Source organism: Hetaerina americana, unplaced genomic scaffold (genome assembly GCF_022747635.1).
Source record: "Hetaerina americana unplaced genomic scaffold, ioHetAmer1.1.p SCAF_1, whole genome shotgun sequence".
Taxonomy (NCBI): Eukaryota; Metazoa; Arthropoda; class Insecta; order Odonata; family Calopterygidae; genus Hetaerina; species Hetaerina americana.
In genome coordinates this window covers 91,317,015-91,325,480 of record NW_027286069.1, presented here as the reverse complement: position 1 = coordinate 91,325,480, position 8,466 = coordinate 91,317,015, and positions in this window count along the sequence as shown.

Below are 8,466 nucleotides of genomic sequence, written 5' to 3'. Positions count from 1 at the left end.
TGGAGTCTATCTCCGTTATTTTATTTTTGTGCTCTGATCTACCTAAGTAGTTAGGGGCCATCATATATCCTTTGGTGTCATCGATAAACTCGTTTGTCCTGAACCTTTCTAAAAGTCTAAGTCTAGCTTGTTCTCTTCGTTTTTCCTGTGGCTCCGGTTCTAAATCCACTAAGAGACCTGTCACACTTGTGTTCTTATCATAACAATTTTTAATGAATCTAGCGGATTTTCTCTAGACTTTATCTAATTCCTTTTGCCAAATTTTCTCCCAAGGATCCCAAATACTCGTGGCATATTCCAAATGAGGTCTCACTAAAGCAAAATAACACCTCACTTTAACTTTCTCATTACATTTCCCCACAACCCGTTTAATGATGCCGAGTTTCTTTAAAGCGGATCCGTATATCGTCCTGATATGTGCTCCCCATGAAAGGCGTGGTGTTAGGACTACCCCCAAATATTTAACTTGATTGGCCATAGACAGTACTGAACCCTCTATTTCATAGTTTATATCCTGTTCACCGCTTCCTTTGTTCCAAAATTTCAAAACTGCGCATTAGACTACATTAAGCATTAATCCCCATTTCTTGCACCATTCCGAGATTGTATTTAAGTCTCTAGAGAGTAACTCGCGATCTAGTTGGCTCCTTATTTCCCTGCATACCACCGTGTCGTCAGCAAATAACCTCAGATTTCTACTAACGTGTGTACGTAAGTCATGAGTTTAGTACGGATAAGAAAAGTGGCAGTCAAGACAAAAATATTAGCGTGGATTATAGGTTTTTGAGATGTGGGTGTGGAGAATGGGTAAAATAATTTCGAACGAAAGGGAAACAAACGAAGAAGTGATAGGCTCAGGGAGAGGTGAAGATGAAGCTGATGGGAAAAATTTGACAAAAACAATGTTTGGCGAGTGATGGATATACTCAAAGGCAACGGGATGCTGAGTCATGGAGGGGAAAGTGAGAGGTGAGGAAAGGTAGGCGAGGTAGCGGGAGGGAAAGAATGACTGTTTTGGATGGAATTCAGGGAGGTAGAAAGTAAGCGGATCTAATAAAGAAATATTCATGAAATTATATGAAGTTGAGGGTATTTAGTGCCGAGATCAGCCAGTGCATTAGTGCCTGGGCCCGCCGAAAACTTACCCTGATCCGGTAGACTACTGCTAATAATAATATTCGCCACAACACTTCAAAGGTATTTCAACACTCCTCCGCATTGAAATCAACTGCATACTTCCCAAAGTAACATTTAGATTGAAAGAGGTAGACACCATTCTTGAAAAATAAGTTCTTACCTTTCGTACGAATTCACAAGACGAGAATCACATTTCTCGTGCATGGATGAGCAAATTCTAGGACTCAAAAAGTGTACTTATATTTGAAAAGTCTCGTCTATTAAAAATAAAAATTTCAAGATATCCGATCGATCTGGCGTCGTAAACTACGATAAATGTGATTAAACACTCTTTTAACGGGAACCTTCCCTCAGCATTATCATGGTAAATTTAGACAAATTTATAGCAAAAAATTCTAAATATTCAATGAAAACACGAGATAGAGAAAAGCCATAGAAACATCTTAGAATTATCCATCCGGAAAAAAAATGATAGCCGAGAAGTACCGCAATAAACATCTCCATGGCTCCGTAAATACAATCCGAATACTCTTCATGGAAAGTCAGTATTCTAGCCACCTAAGGATTCAACTCAAAAATATAATGTTTATGAATTGTGCACAAGTAATTGCTCAAGTATTCGCGTAGTCCATTCACACTGAAAAATGAAATTATTTACGCCAAATGCTCCAAGACTTAAATGGCACAAGGTCTTGATGAAACGCCCACATTGAGCAAATTATATATTAGGATTAGCACGCATGGGTGTGGCATACGAGCGAGCATAGATGACTCCCAAACATCACTATCATTACCAATACAATAAGACGCGCGATGATTTTTCCAAGAGCATCATCAAACTTTCCATGCCCAAAGATAGAGATCATGAAATGAAAGGAAATCATACCTTTCCATCAATCCGTTCGGGTCACCAGATCTTAACGCTTCCCTAATACGCGTCAAGACAAAGGGGAAGACAAAGGATGGCCATGCCAAAAACCTCCTGTAAGCACACAAGGAATCCACATTACACAATTATGCTTTGTCACTTAAATTATTTTTTAAATACTATTGACCTAAAAGGCCTGCGTATTACTAAACTATTCAACTAAAAGAACTGTACATTAAACGTTAGAATGCCTATATAAACATAAACGCCGTAAAGTTCAAAAAACTGGGAGGGTGGGAGAAACACCTTAACCATTACATTTCCTCTTCAAATCCCTTTCCAAGTATTTGAAAAGGAAATGATTTAAGGAAGAGATTTTATTTTGCGTACATTCAGCACGTCTTCTAAGTAGGTTATCAAGAATGCACCAAGAATATATATCACTGTGTAAATGAAATTTTTGAAACACCGAAAATTCAGAATCCCTCCCTTTTCCCTCCTTGCCGGCACCCATGTACGCCAACGAAGACTCATATGTATGCTTTCCCGCTTTAAGTTTGTAGTATTGTCACGTAATACTTGATCCACTTTTCTGACACGTGATAAGTACGTGGTCACGTAATACATGATCCACATAATGTGCTCCCTGCCGCGATTTCTACGCCCTAAGTTGAAGTAACTACGATCGACCAACTCGAATAATCGCATTTAGGCCGCAATTCCTGGGAACAAACGTGGGTTTCATCATTTTTTCGGAAAATACGAAACATCTGTGCATCACTATAAGGCAGCAGCAGCCTTATATTATACAAACAAAGTAGTTACTTCGGACAACTGCCCATTCAAATACTTTTGGAACGCCAAAATTCGATTACTTCTTTCCCGAAAGGGAATTTTTTTATTATATTCTGGGTCCTGCTAGAGAACTCTTTGTCACTACAATCCACAAGGGCAAGCATACAACTTCAAATATATGTGACAGTTTTCCTAGACAATCCTTTAAATGAAGAATAGTTACCCACATATCGGCATCCCAAGAGCCAAGAGAGAAATATGGCTAACCCAGCCTTAGATGCGACCAAAATATTTTCCCTTTCACAGGCTGCACATCAATCTTTCAGCGATTTCAACAAAGGCACTGTTAACAAAGGGTTTTCCACTGCAAAAAAAGTGTGTACCACTCGAAAGAGTGTTTTTGTTTCACGACAGAAACGCTCAAATTGCGGTGGGATGTTGATTCGGGGTTTCAAATTCCACGAAAAACTAAAAAAATGGAAATAAATTGCTTATGATGAGTAAATATCAAAAACTATGATCAAAATAGTTTCAATAGTGAACCATTTATTTGTAATATTATCATCAAGGCGAATGCGATGTAATGATCGAGGTGAGGCGTGATTTCTCCTTTTGGCTAACCACTTTCGACGATTGCAAAAATAGTATACACCTTTACATCAAAGAGGATATTATCCAACACTAGACAGGCCGGACTGAAACTCACCGTGGACCGTTAAGTTTCCGTCCGTTCATTTTGCCAGTCCATTTGGAGAAATTGTATAGGTACTTCCCTTAAAATACTCCATCATACCGATGATACAATATCTGGTTTAACTTAGATTAAATTAATTAATAATAAACTTGCCGACTGGAACCTACTATGACTTTAAAGGTATTTTCCAGTTTAGCCTGATGACCTTAGCTTCTCAGTTTCTGATGGGAGGAAGAAAAGCCGAATTCTGCAAAAATCCAATTAACCAGATTAATTCTTGAGAAATCGTTAATCGTCATCCATCTAACCCAGACCAAAATTACGAACGACAGGCGCGGACTTCATCCAGTCACAGTGCTTCCCTGTGTCAGACCCCCTCGTATAACCGCTGAGGTAGAGTGGCACCCGGACGTAACTTGGAATATGACGTCAACCGAATCAACGATACGTAAGGCTTCCCGCTCCTCGTTAGCTCATCAAATTAGGGAAGGGGGGGGGGGGGTTAAGGCAACGTTTGACCAGACCCATTTCATCACTCTGCCAAACAATAAACACCGACTTTGGAGGTTTGTAATAAATAGATCTAAATTTTTTATATACTTTCTCGCTTACCTAAATGGCGAGCAAGAATTAAAAAACCCAAATTATAAACATTAAAAAAATGCCGTAACGAACAATTATAACTGGCCCAAATAACTTGAAATAATATTTCACCAAATTCCAAAATAACTTGATAACATCAGCCGAGTGGAAGACGGGGCCGGCTATAAAATGCTATTATCGAGAATGAGACCAACACCTTTCCAGGCAGGTGACGTAACTTGAACCTCCGAATAAACAAGTCCCGACGATAAGGGCGTAGAAATGGACCTTTGGAAACCCTGTAGCGAAAGTAATGTTGATTGGAGAATTACTCAACGATTTACCATCACATTGGATTTTGACAAATTCACCAGTCAATAAGCCTATAAAAAGTGAAGTTGTCGAATAGGGGTCAAGCTTTTTTTCAAAGAGCGCGCTCCATTGCGAAGGCTCTCTGTCTTAGAGTTTTGAATGTAACTTTCAAGTATTAAAAAATGTTAGCACCAAGACTCCATCATATAGAATATTATTCAGTTGTGTCAGATTTTGACCATAATTTAGCTTAGTTTAATTGAACACAAAAATAATCCAATATATATTTAATCTCAAACCCTTGTCTGCTACGAATAGGTTGAAAAGAACATGTTTATTTTTCTGCCAGAAATACAAACATACCAGATTCTTGAATTGCCTGCAAGAGGGTACTGGATTCTCATGCTATAGAGTAAAATTCAACAAAATCTTGCCTTGAGAATACCAACAACCAGAAACAATAACTACGCCATTTATTTTTCAACATAAAGAGTTAATGATGGGACACATTAAATTAGCAAGCATCCATGCATACATTTTTAAGTCTGGCAAAATTCTAATATAATTAGAAATATAATATGATTCCGCCACACCAAGAATTTTTTTCCATCCACATTGGGTACTCTTGTTTCTCAACAAAGAAACAGAGCTCGAGCACAACATACATCATTGTGCTCTGGATAAGGTTTCCCTTTATACATACCATTTGATTATAGTCTCTCCATCAGTACTCTCAGATGACCCCTTACATATAAACCTAATATTCTAATTCTAGTTGCAAACTATCTTCTCAGGTGCACATGCATGTGTTCATCAAGCTGATAATCCTCTAAAATTATATTTGTTTATGCAGTAGGAGATCACAACTATCATGCATTTTCCTGTGATTAGGCATGATAATAGGCATTTTCTCCCACCACTACAGCACAACGATGCAGCCTCACACCCTCTCAGGAGTGATATTTGGATGGGGAAGGGAAGGGCATGAGAAGGCAAGGAATGTGCTTGGGAAGAGGAGAAATAATAAATGGCTCCCTTGAGGATGTAAGTTAATAAATCCTTCAATACCGAAGTTAACCAATAAAAGGTGTGCAAGAATGGGTGGTTAGGGCACCAGCCAGCCACCATGGAAAAATTAGTATGACATTGCATGCATAACACTGTCATTAGTCGCTACTGCCAATCTACAGAATTTTGATTAGTAAAGCAATTGATCATTAGCCCATAAAAGGAAAGAATACCAAAAACTAATTAATCAATATTTTTCAGAACCTTTCGTTTCGCAATCCAATTTAAGTAGTTTCCCAATTACAACTTTGAATGTAGTCTTGCTTATCAAAGTAATATGAGCCAGAGGAACATCTACATTTCCATTTGATATAGTTAGTTCTACAATGATTTAAGCTTTGGTGGTGATAATTATCTTTTGAAGTTATTATAGGTTTCACAATTGATCCTCATCCCACACCTGCTGATCCACTTGCGATTCATGCTTATTAACTTTCAAGAAAATGAAAGATGTTAAGTTAAAGGTATCCACAGGAGTCATTTTGATAATTAAAACTCAAATAGTAAGGCACTATGGATGTAACTTTTGTCAACATATGTTATAAAATTATCAGAGTAAAATATCCTTCAAGATGAATGAACTCAACCAATGTTTTTGAATCTGTAATCCACCACTGTTTCATTAACTATAACAAACATGATAAGGAAAAGGAGGAATGAAGTAAAACTGCCCATATAACATCTTTCTACATAAGGAAGAGGAGAGGTAGAGCCTCAAATCCCAGGTTTCATTCAGGCCTCCATTACAATTCTTCACAAATAATAGGAGCTACATTTGAATGACAACATGCTGTGGGCATATATGTATATATAGGAAATTAAAAGTAATAGTTGCTTCACAATGCTGACATAATTACTGCTGATGAGAGCATGGCCTGCTTTTGAGCACAGAGGTTTCACAGTAATCATTTAATTTGTTCACTAATACCAAGTGTATCAACCCTTTCAGATGTACCTCAACTAATTAATAAGAGATACTAACTCCCAACCAGTCAGCTATCCATAACATGAGAAACCACACAGGATTTCTCATTTCACAGTAAACGCCAAGGAGGAAAAATAATTTTTTGAGTAACTTTTGCCACTTGATGGAATTAAATTAAGAATTGAAAATCCACTCAACTGAACTACCAATATTAATTCCACACTCATTTCAACCTTGTTGAAGGAAACATTCAGATGCAGATTAAAAAAACCTCTATCCACCATCAGCAAATTGCAACTGCCCTGATTCACCATTTCAAGAGATTAAGGAGAGGATCTCCTTCCAGGAATGCTGTTAAGCTTCAATTACAAGACATCCCCAAGTTACCCAACAAAAGTCTCTTACATTACAAGGAGCTTAGACAATCATTGAGAAATCCCCCTTTTACAAATGGCTCCCTAGTTCTACAGGACCCAACCGTAAGAAGGACCACTACACGAAACCATTCAATAATAGAAATGCAGTCTTATGGTTGCTTATATGGCAAAGTTCACCCACTGATGAGTTATACAGACTGCTTTTCATATTTACGTTGACCTTAAAATTACCAGTTTTAGCTGCCAAAGAATAACATGCTCAATATCTGATTTTCTTGCATAAATCCTTCCAACACACCCTCCAGTCATTTATACTTCTTTGTCTTAGTTTAATTTAAATTGGGAAAAAATAAATTTTCATTTCTCTTTATCTCTAGTTCCTGTATACCACCTGCTGAAGACCAAATAAACAAAGGGCTATAAGCTAATTCATCTAAAGCCATGAGTTTTATAGTGGTCCCGTTTTGCACCTTTTTTTTACTCAAGAGTGGTTAAAATAAGACAGAGCAGAATATTTTAGTTAAAATATACCTGTACTTAACACTGAATTATTGATTTATCTTTATAATGGCACATTATTTGCAAAAATTAAAATTGCTAACAACAGTCAGGGGTCTAAATCTAAAAACAATGAGTGATCAAAGACAGTCCACTAAGCATATGCATCACTGTTCCATTAACAATAAGGGACTAATTTTCCACACTCTTTTGAGAATGGGTACCTTTTGAACAATGGAGGTAAAATCATTTTGATGGATACAGCTGTTGAGCCTGAATTCTCTCTTGGTCTTTCATATCCCAACTAATCTTCATTCTCAATTCCATCCACATCATTATTTTTGGTATCCCCGAAGATTACTTCACAATGTCAAGGGATAAAAGCTCTGATACTTTCCAATAGTCATACAGATACTAAAGATCCAGAATCTGTAACTGTAAATGAGGAAAATAAACCATAAACTTCTTATTGCAATAACTGACTTCTGAAACACTGTTGCATGGCAAACACAATTAGCCCTAATATTCTGAACATACTTTTAATAAATTTGTGTCCTCCATGCAATTGTAACTTTTAAAAGAGAGATTGGAAAAATTTGACTCAATTAGGATAAGAAAAAAGGGAGTACTGAAAATTAAGCAAGATAACTTTGGTATCTTTTCACTGAAAGTTTTTCGCTCTCACATTTTTTTCACATGAAAAAGAAATATAAGGAAGAAAGAAACCTCCGAAGTTATGGGAATTAATTAGCAAATTATCAGCTAAGAAGTGCCATCACATTTACATCACGCTGGTGGCAATGAGTACACACTGTACCGGTGGCATTTGAAGATCAATGGTGATAAGGGCTGGAGTGTGCAACACTACAGTACAACAGACTTAGTTATTAAAACTGATTTTACCACATAATGATTTCTTAAATCAGTTGACTTGACGATATCCTCCTGGTCATATAAGTAACTTTTTTCACTATGGCTTCACAAATACTGACAAGATTCATTTGGTAATATTGGAATATTGGTTAAGAAAGAATAATTTTCACCTTATGTTGATGTAGTCATGAACAAAATAAAAGAATTGATAAACAGACCATGGAACAAACTGATTAAGAGAAATCCTTTTTCTGTGGATGATTTGTGATCAAAAAAATAAGTCTCAATATCATTTGGGCTGATAGGAGAACACACCAAGTATCATACTCAACTGAAA